The following is a 14,619-nucleotide window of genomic DNA, read 5'->3' on the forward strand; positions in this document are numbered from 1 at the left end:
AAGACCGAAACCAAGACAAACTCCTTTAGACAAGAGTTTTATTGCTTGTCAAAAAACTCTCCACAGCCATCACTAGTCTCAGCTGTAATCCCTTTTTTTGAAACTGTTATCCCTTTTATACAACCAAATGGGTGCTCAGTTAAATAACCTAATAATTAGCAATTGACCTTCTTTAACTGTTTCCTTCCCTAACAGTAACCTTTCTAGCATTTGTCAGGATGTGGCCTAACTGCAGGAGGTGTGCAGCTATGAACCGAAGGTCTGGAACAACTGAAGGGTAAAAGATACAGTTTGACTCTCTGGTGGAGTTCTGATGTCTATTCGTGAAAAGGAAAGGTTAAAGATAAGAAAATGGACCTGAGAGTAATTGGGAATCGCAGGTTAGGCAGCACTGGTTTATAATTTTTGCAGAGGTCTCTGAAAATACTAAATTTGGTGTGTTGTGTGTTCTGAAAGTGCATCTTTCTATCTATCGATGCTTAAGTCCCTCACATTCTCTCTGCATTCTTTCCTTCTATCTTTTGCTCTCTTTATCTCTCAGCTGTTAATAATTGACTGTTTCCATTTTTTAAATGGAAGCAAACACAGATAATAATTAGATTGTTTTTGTTTTCAACATTAAAGTTAAATTGCAATGAGAGAAACACGATATCTGTCACTCTCTAAGCTAAATATGTTTCCAGTATATACGGTGTCTTTAATGAAAAACCAACAAAATCTGCAGCAAGTGTGTAATCGGAGAGTGTGTTTTGTTTTTTCTTTCAATCATACTCTCTCAGAAAAACAAGCACGATAAACAAAAATATATAAATTTTACCTGAATAAATCATTTGAAATTTGTCCACTAGCATTTCCTAAAGGGATCGCTTGTAAATTACAATCATATTGCCCTATTTTTGCTGAGCTTTACCTTCATATTCAGGATCCACTTGCTTGTTTGTAGGGCTCTCCTTACCATGCCCATCCATCCAAATTGCTCAGACACAAAGTCAGCAGCAGTGGCTTTTTGCAATTTTACTCATGATGTCACCCTGCTCCCATCGAAAACGTAGCAGGAAAGTGACCAAAGTCTTGGCTGAGGCTTTTAGCATGTGGGCACTTCAGACATTTAAACAGTTCATTTCGCTTTTGTACTGTGCAATCATTACAAATGTTTATAAACATTCCAGTGCTTTAATATTTCAGCATGTGGCTTCGTTTCCATGAAGAAAAACCATTGGAAGGAAAGTACATAGGAGGTTCGAGTCAGGCATCATGGAATCAGATTTCAGGAGTCATGGTTGTTGATTGATATTAATTGTGTTTAATTGTGTGCAGGTGGTGGACATTAACTGGGCATTCACTTGAGCCCCTTATAAATAGACACAGACTGTGGCTGTTGGTTTAGGAGGTGTATTTTGTAATATATAACTCCGTAAATAAATATAGAAGTGTGTAAAGATTGGCTTCAGTTCTATCCCTCAACTGCCTTTCACCATGCGTCATGGTGGGATTTGAACCCAGGTCCCCAGACCATTACCCTGTGTCTCTGGAATACTTATCCAATGACAATACCACTACGCCACCGCCTCCCTCCTAGAACAATACTTCTGCTGCTAAATACAGAATTTACAGAATATGCCTATGTCTGACACTCCTTAATCTTTCAGTAGAGATGATATATGTTTGAAATCCAGTGCAAATCAGTCTGATTGAAAGCATGATCCATCCTACTGTTGTTCTGTTAGAATAGCATAACGTTCACTATATCATTCTTATTAAGATGTTTGCAGTCATAAAACAATATTGCTGAGTTTGCGAGCACTGAAGCTGGTGATGATGAACGAATAACACAACAGAACTAAAGTCTGCAAACAGCAGTTCCAGACTGTCCAGTTGATCAGCTGGTAGGTGGCACCATGCAATGAGCTCAGTTGCATTGAATCATAAGAGTGACATGAGGTTGAGTTGAGCTTGGCATAACCCATATGATGTGCCCTGGTCTCAGCTACACTTCCATGTGATAGTTAATTCCAGGCAGAGCCCAAGACACATTCAGCAGATGGTCTTTCATTGGAGATCAATTACAATAGGCAACCTTGGCAGTCAAATTTTTATGGTCAATCACATAAAACATCTGTCAAATGAAATATGCCACTGTAGTAAGTGTGATCTAGGCTTGCCCCATCAGAGACAACCATTATCAACAGTAATATGCTCAGAACCTGATGATATTAGAAGTGAAGGATATTTCAGTTGCACTGGGATGGTTAACTTTTTATGGTTGAAAAGGTAAAGTGTAACAAATTGTATATAATGTCGTTTCATCAGTTGAGAGGAATATTTCCTTCAGTTACAGTAAGTTCTAACTAAAAGAATCAATTTGGGAAAATCTCCTAATACCCAAAGGAAGCATTGATTAAGCTTGGAACACAGGCATTAGCCTTCCAAGTCAGACCAAGAACATCCTTCATGGTGTCCTGGAATTCAAAGAGGACATCCACAATCTTTCATCTCAAATTTTCTTCATATCAGAAAGGTTGTTCAGCCACACAATCACATCCATAAACCACTCATACTACCCTACTACCTTTCTCAAGGAAAGGTTATCCATAATTTCAGGGACTGCATAATTCATGAAGATGAAAGTTAGACATAGGAGAAATACTAAGCAGGAGCACTAGCATCCTAGACCAAGGCCTAAAATACTCACATCTTTCTCACCCACTGATAGCTGAATTTGGTCTAACAAGATATTTTTGTGCACTAGACACTGCCTAGCCTCTTAATTTCTCTTTCCACCTTCAAGCAAACACAGATGACTCTCTCCAGTGCCTCCTGACTGCATTAAAGACTAAAAGCCATGTTGCTCCTCATTCCATATATTTGACCATTGCTCCACTGCTCCATACCACTACATCATTGTATTCTCATCAGGTTATGTACCATGTCAGGTACACAAAACCACTTAAAAGCTTGTTTATATGCTATGATTTTACCTCCCCCATCAACTCCAATGGTGCCTCTCTTTCATTTTTGCTGCCTTCATTGTCAACATCATCACCAACCCCCTCTTCATCTTTGTTTGCATCATCATCCTCTCCAGAGTCTTCTGAAATTCTGTTAGTAGTACTGGTGGTAGTGAAATTGTATGGTTCATCAGTGGTTGCAGAGATTGGCAGTGCTTTTGCTTCTCTAGCATCAGAAGAATTTAGATACTTTTTTGCATCTGCAAAACAGAAGAGTAAGAAGTGAAATAATTACAAAGTAAGTTCAATTTTTCAAGGATTAATTTATGAAAAGACAATTTTTAATCTTATAATTTATTATGGCAACTACCAGCTAAATATTGTTTTACAAATTATCTCTCCTTTTCCTTCTCTCCGGCATGTTTGCAAAGGTGACCTCCAGCAGCCAAGCAGCTGATCTTCATGGAGCTGGCCCACTCGCCAATGCGTAAAACGACGTGGGATGACATCGGGTGGAACTCCTGATGTCACCCCGCGTCAGTTCCATTTCCAAGTCGGCAGGGGTGCAGCCGAGTCAGCTGTGCGCCTGCCTACCTGTCAACAGCCTATTGAGGCCATTGAAAAACTAATTAATGTTATTAATGGACCTGCCTGTCCAACCTTAAGGTTGGCGGGCAGGCTGGGAGCCCTGGCAGGCTTCAGAAAAAGCATGAAACTTCATCCACGGGTAGGATGAGGTTTCATGAGGGTATTTCAATTTTTATTAAAGGTTTCATTCGAAGGTATGGACATGTCCCCACTCATGTGCTACATGAGGGGACGTGTAAGGGAATTTTTTTTATCATTTGCATTACAAATTTTAAACCTGAGCTGATCTCCCTGAGGCAGCACTTAGCCTCAGGGAGATGTGTGCATTCTTTCACGCACATGCACAAAAGAGCGTGCTCCTGGCTGAGGGAATCTCCCCCCCGCCCCCTGACAGGGAGCGCATAGCGCTTCCAAGTGGATGTCACACTGGGCAGGCCTTAATTGGCCTGCCCACGTAAAATGGGGGCGATGATCAGGAGGCACGCCTGCCGCACCAGCCCCCCCCCACCCCGCCCCCACCAAATGGAGGGAAATTTTTCCCCATGTAATTGCCTAAGACCACAGACCATAAGGTGTAGGAGCGGAAGTAGGCTATTCGGCCCATCAATTCTGCTCTGTCATTCAGTGAGATCATGGCTGAACTGATAGTCCTCAAATTCACTTTTCTGCCTTTTCCCCATAGCCCATGATTCCATTACTGATTAAAAATCGCTATCTCAGCCTTGAATAGACTTAATGATCTAGCCTCTACAGCCCCCTGCAGTAAAGAATTCCACAGGTTGACTACCCTCAGAAGAAATTCCTCCTCATCTCTGTTTTAAATGGGCACCCCCTTTCTTTGACATTATGCCCTCTGGTACTAGACTCTCCCACAAGGGGAAACAATCTCTCAGCATCTAACCTGTCAAGCCACTTAAGAATCTTATATGTCTCAACAAGGTCGCCTCTCATTCTTCCAAATAGCAATAAGTACAGGCCCGACCTACTCAACTTCTCCTCATAACAAAGTCCCTCCATACCAGGATCAACCTAGTGAACCTTCTCTGGACTGTCTCCAATGCCAGTATATCTTTCCTTATATAAGGGGACCAAAATTGTTCATGATATTCTAGGTATGGTCTTACTAGTGCCTTGTATAGTTTTAGTAAGATTTCCCTACTTTTATACACAATTCCCTTTAAATAAAGGCCAACATTCCTTTTGCCTTCCCGATTACCTGTTGAACTTGAATGTTAGTTTTTTGGGATTCATGCACAAGGACTCCCAAATCCCTTGGTGCTGTAGCCTTCTGCAGTCATTCTCCATTTAAATAATGTTCAGCTCCTCTATTCTTCCTGCCGAAGTGCATAACCTTACATTTTCCCACATTATATTCCATCTGCCAAGTTTTGCCCACTCACTTAACCTGTTTATATCACTCTGTAGACTCCTTGCCTTTCCACCTAATTTTGTGACATCCGCAAACTTGGTGAGTGTGCATTCTCTTCCCTCATCTAAGTCACTAATATATATTGTAAATAATTGAGGCCCAGTCACTGATCCTTGTGGCACTCCAATAGTTATAGGCTGCCAGCCCAAAAATGCCCACCTTATCCCAACTCTCTGTCTTCTGTGGTTAGCCAATCCTCTATCCATGCTAATATACTACCCCCAACCCTATGGGCTCTTATCTTATTAAGTAGCCTCATGTGTGGTACCTTATCGAATGCCTTTTGGAAATCCAACTGTATTACATCCCTTTATCTATCCTGCTTGTTACCTCCTCAAGCAATTCTAATAAATTTGTTAGGCATGATTTCCCCTTCATGAAGCCATGCTGACTCTGCTTGATTAGATTATGTACTTCTAAATGCTCTATTACATCCTTTATAATAGACTCCAACATTTTCCCAATGACAGATGTTAGGCTAACTGGCCTGTAGTTATCTGTTTTTTGTCTCCCTCCCTTTTTGAATAAGGGTGTTACATTGGCCGTTCTCCTAGACAGTTCGTGGTTGCAGCTAATTACATTATGCAGGTAGCACAGTCAACCCTAAACCTGCCACCATCCTCACATGCTTATTTTCAAGCAGATGTCCATGTTGCAATCAGGAGCATGAGTTTGCTGATTATTCCTGGACACTGAGGCCAATTTTATCCAACCTGGCTAATGTTCTAACTTAATTTTTAGCATTCAATATTATTGACACATATAGTAGAGTGTCATGCCCAATACCAGAATGTCATATTATGAACTTTCAGACAATACTTTTAAAAATTGGCCACAAATCAGCTGTTAAGATGGCTGCCACAAATTATGTGAATTTTGGCATTTGGGCTACAGACAGTAGCAAGTCTCAGTCAAATACCTATTTAAATATGAGCATCCACAGCCATCTGGCTAATTCACACGTTTCTTTGTTTAAGGATGGGCCAACAGACTTTGGAATTACCATAATGCCGCATTACTCGACAAAAGGAAAGATTGAAACTCAATTTGTGGCAGATGGAAATGAATGGCCACTAGCAACTTCCCACTAGATCATGAAGGTTTTCCTCACCCAATCTAGGCTGGGTGGGCCTCAGGTGTTAACCCACAACAGACGATATAGAATCAACATGAACACGACACCTTACTTTAAAAAAGCCTTGAATTTGTGAAAAGCCAAATAGAGAGAGCCATGTTTTCATTGTCTGCTTTGTGCTGTGTGCAGGCAGTTCTACTAAAGCCACTAGAAGCATCAGTTCAGCTAATTTTGTGAACCTGACTCAGAAACAAGTTGCAAGTCATCAAGCAACTAGAATATATAACCTGCTGCAGTTTAAAGTTACTTGAGAACCAACCTCCTAGCTATTTGACAAGAAACACCACAATCTGCTGTGAACCCTTCATTTTACAAAACACCCACCTCCACTTTAAATCATCAAATCCATTCAAAGGACCACTGACCTGCCGCACGGGAGACCAGCAATCGTAAATCAGAGACAGAGATAACTGTAATCTGTAAAAGCGCAGCGCGAATGAGACCGAGTACATGTGAAGTTACTTTTAATTCGGGGCAACTGTATGAAAATAAATAACCTATTTATTTTTAAACTCTCAAAAGCTTGCCTCTGAGTTATTTAGTTGGAATACACACTCAAAGGGTAAGAAAATACACACCTCTTTCCATACAAAACATACTGATCATGGGCAGTAAGAGAACATATAAATTCTGTCTGACAGAAGTGTATTTGTGCATGTTTTTAAAAGGGAGGAAGAGGCAAAAGGTAGTTAAGATATAAGACTATGGTCATTTGGTAGTACAGAACTTGAGTATTGCTGAAAAAAGAGACGTTTTGCTGAAGATTTTAGTCTTGAAGATTTTAGTCTTGCACTCATCAGGACATTTCGAAAGAATGCCAATGTAGTTTAAATTTGTTGTTTTCCCTTATATTGGTATTCTTGTGAATTGGCCTGATGAGTATAAGACGAAAAGCTTTGATAAAATGTCTCGTTTTTTCAGCAATATAAAAGTGATGATGTTGTTTTCTCTGAAAACTGTAAATGAGCTAGTCTTGGCAATCAACTGACACCTCATATTTATTGTATTGGGAAGCTTTGGATCCTTTCTTTGGCTGTGACCAGATGCAATTAGGACAGAAATTGGGTTATAGGCTGTTAAGAAGGTTTTTGTAAAGGATGCCAAGTTTTTTCTGACAATCTTCAGTATTTTTCCCACACCTCTCATGTAACTTGTATAACTTATTCTCTTTTTACTCTTTCTTTTACTATATTCATGCTACCAAACTTGTAACTTTATACAAAAATACCTCTATTTCAGTACACTTCAACTATCTGGCTATCATTGAGACTGCTGCATGTTGGTGCTCTAGTAGTACAATAATGTTTTCTCACAAAATTCCTTTATGTTCTGTATTTGCATAACAGTACTTAACCCTACATTTCATTGTAGCTATAAACTTATTTAAAATAAATAGGTTAATGGTCATTAAAATAATGCATTTACATACAATTCTTTCATGCGTTGACTAGTGTGCAACAAGCTACCCATCCTCCAATATGTTAAACTAATATCCTTGTCCTTATTTATATTAAATCTTTCATATCCTCACACCGCTTTACCTTTGTAACCAGCCTCCTTCAGCCTACCATGACAGTGTGTGCTCTATGCTCATCCAATTTGGGTCTTGTGCCTTCTGGAACGTAAATTCATTTAAAAAAAAGCCTTAGGGGCAAAATGGAGTATTCAGCAGTCTCGCTGAGCTCTGGGAAATAGAACAAGCCAATGCTATAAATTGTGGATGCTCAAAGGAGATAAAGCACTCTGACAGTGATCCTGGCAGATCTAAGTGGTTAAGGTTACAATTTAGAACAACTGTGCCAAGAAACAAAAGAAAAGACATATTTTTCTCGCATTGTTCATGTCTTTTGTTATTGAAGGTTGACAGTTTATGCAAGTAAACAATCCACTAGACATGCCTGTGTTTTTGTTGCTCCATACTAAATCTAGGATCACCACAATTCTTTGAGAAGCCCGTTGAAAGTGATTTGACACTCAAAGGAATGAACACATACAAAATGCTTGTTCCTCAGATTAGTTACCAGCAAAATCAAGGAAGATTTTTTTGAAAATTCCAGGTATAAAAGATGATATTTGGCACAAAGAGATGAGGACCAAAGTAAAAGCATGACATGGCTTCTCGAAGAGGTGAAAGAGAGAGAGAATGATGACAGAAGATTAGAGACTTAGGGACAATTTATTCAAGACACAGAGAAGTTTAATTGTGCCACTAGAATGTATAAGAATTTTCCCTAAGACTAAAGGAAGTGAGTCTTAATGTAGTCACTAATATGCGTGGTGGATGGACTTAGGAGGGTCAGATAATCCAAGAGGAATGGAAACCACATTTGTGGAATGGGTTTCACTGCTCTGACATTCCCGGAAATTTATAAGAGCGTCCCAGAGGAAAGCAAGGCAACCAACTTACTAAAACAAAAACAGAATTACCTGGAAAAACTCAGCAGGTCTGGCAGCATCGGCGGAGAAGAAAAGAGTTGACGTTTCGAGTCCTCATGACCCTTCGACAGAACTTGAGTTCGAGTCCAAGAAAGAGTTGAAATATAAGCTGGTTTAAGGTGTGTGTGTGGGGGGCGGAGAGATAGAGAGACAAAGAGGTGGAGGGGGGGGTGGGGGGGTGTGATTGTAGGGACAAACAAGCAGTGATAGAAGTAGATCATCAAAAGATGTCAACGACAGTAGTACAATAGAACACATAGGTGTTAAAATTAAAGTTGGTGATATTATCTAAACGAATGTGCTAATTAAGAATGGATGGTAGGGCACTCAAGGTATAGCTCTAGTGGGTTTTTTTTTTATATAATGGAAATAGGTGGGAAAAGGAAAATCTTTATAATTTATTGGAAAAAAAAGGGGAAGGGGGAAACAGAAAGGGGGTGGGGATGGGGGAGGGAGCTTACGAGCTAAAGTTGTTGAATTCAATATTCAGTCCAGAAGTCCCTAGTCGGAAGATGAGGTGTTGTTCCTCCAGTTTGCGTTGGGCTTCACTGGAACAATGCAGCAAGCCAAGGACTGACATGTGGGCAAGAGAGCAGGGTGGAGTGTTGAAATGGCAAGCGACAGGGAGGTTTGGGTCATTCTTGCGGACAGACCGCAGGTGTTCTGCAAAGCGGTCGCCCAGTTTACGTTTGGTCTCTCCAATGTAGAGGAGACCACATTGGGAGCAACGGATGCAGTAGACTAAGTTGGGGGAAATGCAAGTGAAATGCTGCTTCACTTGAAAGGAGGGTTTGGGTCCTTGGACGGTGAGGAGAGAGGAAGTGAAGGGGCAGGTATTGCATTTTTTGCGTGGACATGGGGTGGTGCCATAGGAGGGGGTTGAGGAGTAGGGGGTGATGGAGGAGTGGACCAGGGTGTCCCGGAGGGAGCGATCCCTACGGAATGCCGATAAGGGGGGTGACGGGAAGATGTGTTTGGTGGTGGCATCATGCTGGAGTTGGCGGAAATGGCGGAGGATGATCCTTTGAATGCGGAGGCTGGTGGGGTGATAAGTGAGGACAAGGGGGACCCTATCATGTTTCTGGGAGGGAGGAGAAGGCGTGAGGGCGGATGCCCGGGAGATGGGCCGGACACGGTTGAGGGCCCTGTCAACGACCGTGGGTGGAAAACCTCGGTTAAGGAAGTAGGAGGACATGTCAGAGGAACTGTTTTTGAATGTAGCATCATCGGAACAGATGCGATGGAGGCGAAGGAACTGAGAGAATGGGATGGAGTCCTTACAGGAAGCAGGGTGGGAGGAGCTGTAGTCGAGATAGCTGTGGGAGTCGGTGGGTTTGTAATGGATATTGGTGGACAGTCTATCACCAGAGATTGAGACAGAGAGGTCAAGGAAGGGAAGGGAAGTGTCAGAGATGGACCACGTGAAAATGATGGAGGGGTGGAGATTGGAAGCAAAATTAATAAATTTTTCCAAGTCCTGACGAGAGCATGAAGCGGCACCGAAGTAATCATCGATGTACCGGAGAAAGAGTTGTGGAAGGGGGCCGGAGTAGGACTGCAAAAAGGAATGTTCCACATACCCCATAAAGAGACAGGCATAGCTGGGGCCCATGCGGGTACCCATAGCCACACCTTTTATTTGGAGGAAGTGAGAGGAGTTGAAGGAGAAATTGTTCAGCGTGAGAACAAGTTCAGCCAGACGGAGGAGAGTAGTGGTGGATGGGGATTGTTCGGGCCTCTGTTCGAGGAAGAAGCTAAGGGCCCTCAGACCATCCTGGTGGGGGATGGAGGTGTAGAGGGATTGGACGTCCATGGTGAAGAGTAAGCGGTTGGGGCCAGGGAACTGGAAATTGTTGATGTGACATATGGTGTCAGAGGAATCACGGATGTAGGTGGGAAGGGACTGGACAAGGGGAGAGAGAAGGGAGTCAAGATAACGAGAAATGAGTTCTGTGGGGCAGGAGCAAGCTGACACGATCGGTCTACCGGGGCAGTTCTGTTTGTGGATTTTGGGTAGGAGATAGAAGCGGGCCGTCCGAGGTTGGGCGACTATCAGGTTGGAAGCTGTGGGAGGGAGATCCCCAGAGGAGATGAGGTCACTGACAGTCCTGGAAACAATGGCTTGATGTTCAGTGGTGGGGTCATGGTCCAGGGAGGAAGTGTCTGCGAGTTGACGCTCAGCCTCCGCGAGGTAGAGGTCAGTGCGCCAGACAACAACAGCACCACCCTTGTCAGCGGGTTTGATGACAATGTCAGGGTTGGACCTGAGAGAATGGAGTGCAGTAAGTTCAGAGAGAGACAGGTTAGAATGGGTGAGAGGAGCAGAGAAATTGAGACGACTAATGTCGCGCCGACAGTTCTCAATGAAAAGATCGAGAGAAGGTAAGAATCCAGAGGGAGGGGTCCAGGTGGAGGGAGAATATTGGAGATGGGTAAAAGGATCCATTGAACTGGGAGAGGACTCCTGCCCAAAGAAGTGAGCCCGGAGACAAAGACGGCGGAAGAAGAGTTCAGTATCATGCCGAGCCCGAAATTCATTGAGGTGAGGGCGTAAGGGTATGAAACTAAGTCCTTTGCTGAGCACTGCACGTTCAGCATCGGAGAGGGGAAGGTCAGAGGGTATAGTGAATACACGGCTGGGGTTGGGATTGGAAGAAAGGGTGGGGACGGAGGAACAGGCAGGGGTGGGGGGGTCCTAGATGGGTGTTGGTGTCGATGAGTTGTTGTAGCTTGCGTTCCTTAGCACTTGAGAGAAAGAGAAAAAGTTTCTTGTTGAGGCGTCGGATGAGCCGAAGGATAAAATGAAACTGGGGGCACGCGCAGCTTTGAAAAAGGGTACGGCGGTGCTGCTGGAGGGAGAGGTCGAGTGTGTTCATATTCACTTACTACGCTGAATCAAAGTCAAGGTTGTACAATTAGTAGATCAGCCAATTGTTGATCTACTATGTTAGAATTGTTAAACCATTTTTCCTTAAAATTTATACAATCCTATAGGCTCTTGGAATTATTGTTAAAAGCTCAAGTGCATCAGGAATAAGTTAAACCAATCAGACCTTTAATATATCCAGAATATAACTTGAATATTGTCGAATAAAGAGATATGCTATCGAAGTTTTTCATCTTGCACCCCTCAGGAGAACTGTAAAAGGTAAACCAACACTAAAGGGAACAGCAATTTATACTGCGTGAGAAGAAAGTCCTGACTGGTCGGCAAATGGACTCTGATTGGTAGAGGCATTACCATAGAGAATGTAGCAGGGTACAGTTAACTCCCAAGCTTTTGTTTCAAATTCACACCAGGCAAGTCAACACTGATTGGTCATGGCATTGCCACAAGGAATGAACCAATAAATGGCAGTCCCCAAGAGCTGGGAGACTACCATTTCGGGGTTCATTTCCCATGACAATGCCTTGACCAATCAGAGTCTACCTGCATGGTTTGAATTCGAAACAACAGCTTGGCAGTTACTAGTTAACTGTTCCCTGCTGCATTCCCCATGGCAACACCTCTACTAATCAGAGTCCACTTGCCAACCAACCAGCACTCTCTTCTCATGCAGTATAAACTGCTGTTCCCTTTACTGTTGGTTTACCTTGCGTAGCTGTCCTGATGAGTATAAGATGAAAAGTTTTGACAACATGCCTCTTTTTTCAGCAATACTCAAGTTCTGTGCTACCAAATAGCTATTTATATCCAGTATACTTGATTTTTAAAGTTGTTAGCATAAGATGACTGACCACAAACTAAGGGTGATGACTGCATTTTAAGCTAACGAAAACTGGGCAATATGTGCAATTAAAATCATCTGAATTATTTATTTGCCAAAGTGCCACACCAGCCCCCCTCTTCTACTTTAACATGCTCTTCTGAGCAGACAACAAAGACACATGCCCAAAGCCAATGGGATCTTTCATTAATTACAAAGATTAGGATATAATGACTGCAATGTTAACCAAGGCCTAAACAGGAAAGTTGTAGTTGTAGCTAAAATCATTTGGAAGAGTGTCTGGAATCAGAAGAGGCCCAAGGAAATACGTTTTGAACATTTTTTAAAACTTTCCTCTGTGGTCAGGGGTACCAGGCATGTTCCACAAGGAAAATTTATGCCATCTCTGCATTGACCTCCCCATAGTCTCTCCAAAAAGCCCTCCCTGCAATACATCTTGTTGCCGCAACTGTTCCTTTGGTGCCTCCTGGTGGCCCTCTGCTGTCAAACCGCTCCTGCCCACCAGCTAGCTGCTACTTCCCACCTGTCTTAGGCAGACAGCTGACTGTCAAGATGCAGATAAGGCCAGTCCTCCCAAAAGGACACGGAGATTTGGGGCTCAACTCAGCCCTATTTCTACTGCCAGTTAAAATCAAGGTTTATATTCATTTTAAATGTCGAGCTTAATATCAACATATAATTAATGATTCTTGGTTAATGCTGTTAGCAATAATTAAGATATGTTAATTTGTAACTTTATGGTCTGATTTCTTCTTTGATGATTTGGCAAGGGGTTAATTCATTTACTGTAGCTTAAATGCATCCCAATAGAGGGTTGATAATGTAAATGTTAATATAATCCAAACAGTTGATGTAAAATTGTTCAGCGAGGCACAATTACACATCTAGTGCTTTTCTAGGTGGAGACTTGTGATAGCATACAGCTGGTTTCTCAACAAGGGGTGAAGGTGAAGAGGGTAAGGATTTGTTGAGTGATTTTTGATTAATATATTCATTTATCAATCCTTGTGTTTCTATAATTATATTTCTGTTTTGGGCAGGGCCTTGAACCTACATTCTGAAATACTCTCCCCAAGGTCGTTTTTGACCATACATTCAATCACTGACATTAATTCATCTACTAACGCTGAGCATACATTTAGGATGGAATTTTACATTCTGGAGACTAAGCCTGGTGGCGGGCGGGAAAGTTGGTGTGATTCCTGCTGGGTGGCGGGATGGATGAGCATGCGCAATCACCTCATTAAGCATCAATGAGGAGCTCAGCAAATCGCATGGCAGGGCAGACAGGAAGTCACTCGCCCTGCTGTTACCTCATATAGTCGATAGTCATAGCGCCATTTTTAAAGGGCACCTGCACAGACAATTACTCATTGCGGGCCAGGAGCTCCAAATTACTCCTCCAGGGTCTTGCATCTGCAGCTTTTACTGGAGAAGCTCACAAACGTGAGCAAATACATCCCAGGACATAAGAGGGCACCTCCGGCATTGCCTTTCATTCATCTCCTAGATAAGAGCACTGCCGGTGATACACCCATGGTCAGGCCAGTGCTTGCCATTGCAGTGGTCCATGTTCACCAGCCTCTTGTCCTTTTAAAGGCCCTGCTGCCTCTTGCTTCTCAGGCCCTTGCTCTTCATTGCTCAGTATCAACCGGTGATGGGCCCTCCTCCTCATCTGAATGAGAGCCATTACCAAAGCAGGGTTGCCTGCAGCCTGTATCATCAGTGGATGCGTAAATGAATTGAAGTGACACATTAATTGAGCATATCCATTACTGGTTTCCCTCCATCTCAAATTCAGCAGGCAAGAGCTAAGCACTTCACCTGGCCTCTGTCTAGATGTGGCACTCCACCCCTTCCAGGTAAAGGATATTCTGGAGGACCAGAGATGGGTGTTCCTTCCTTTCATACATGAATGCGTATGGAGACATTGGTCTTTGACAAGAGTGATGAGAGCCATGTGCAAGAAGCCTCATGTGGACACTTTTTGCACTTGTCTCCACTATTCTCAAAACTCTATAGAGAGACCATTGCCTTGAAGCATAGAAAGACTAACCACATGGACGCTCATCAGCCATGGCCATTCATCAAGGAGGACGGAGGTTTGGAGTTGAGTTGTCTTCCCTAGCCATGCCCCTTAGAGGGCATTCCGCCTCTCTTAATCCCTGCCTCTGACTACAGCTGATGGGAAAATGACACAAGATGAACAGCAGCTCCACACCTTACTGGGATCTTAATGTTATGAGACCCGTGAGTCAGGAACAAAACTACTGCAATGCAGGCTTCACCATGGAGAGGTTAACACAAGTGAGCATCTTTGACATCCAGTTGCCTCATAACAAGGGCAGCAGACAC

The sequence above is a fragment of the Carcharodon carcharias genome, chromosome 12 (genome assembly GCF_017639515.1).
Source record: "Carcharodon carcharias isolate sCarCar2 chromosome 12, sCarCar2.pri, whole genome shotgun sequence".
Lineage (NCBI taxonomy): Eukaryota > Metazoa > Chordata > Chondrichthyes > Lamniformes > Lamnidae > Carcharodon > Carcharodon carcharias.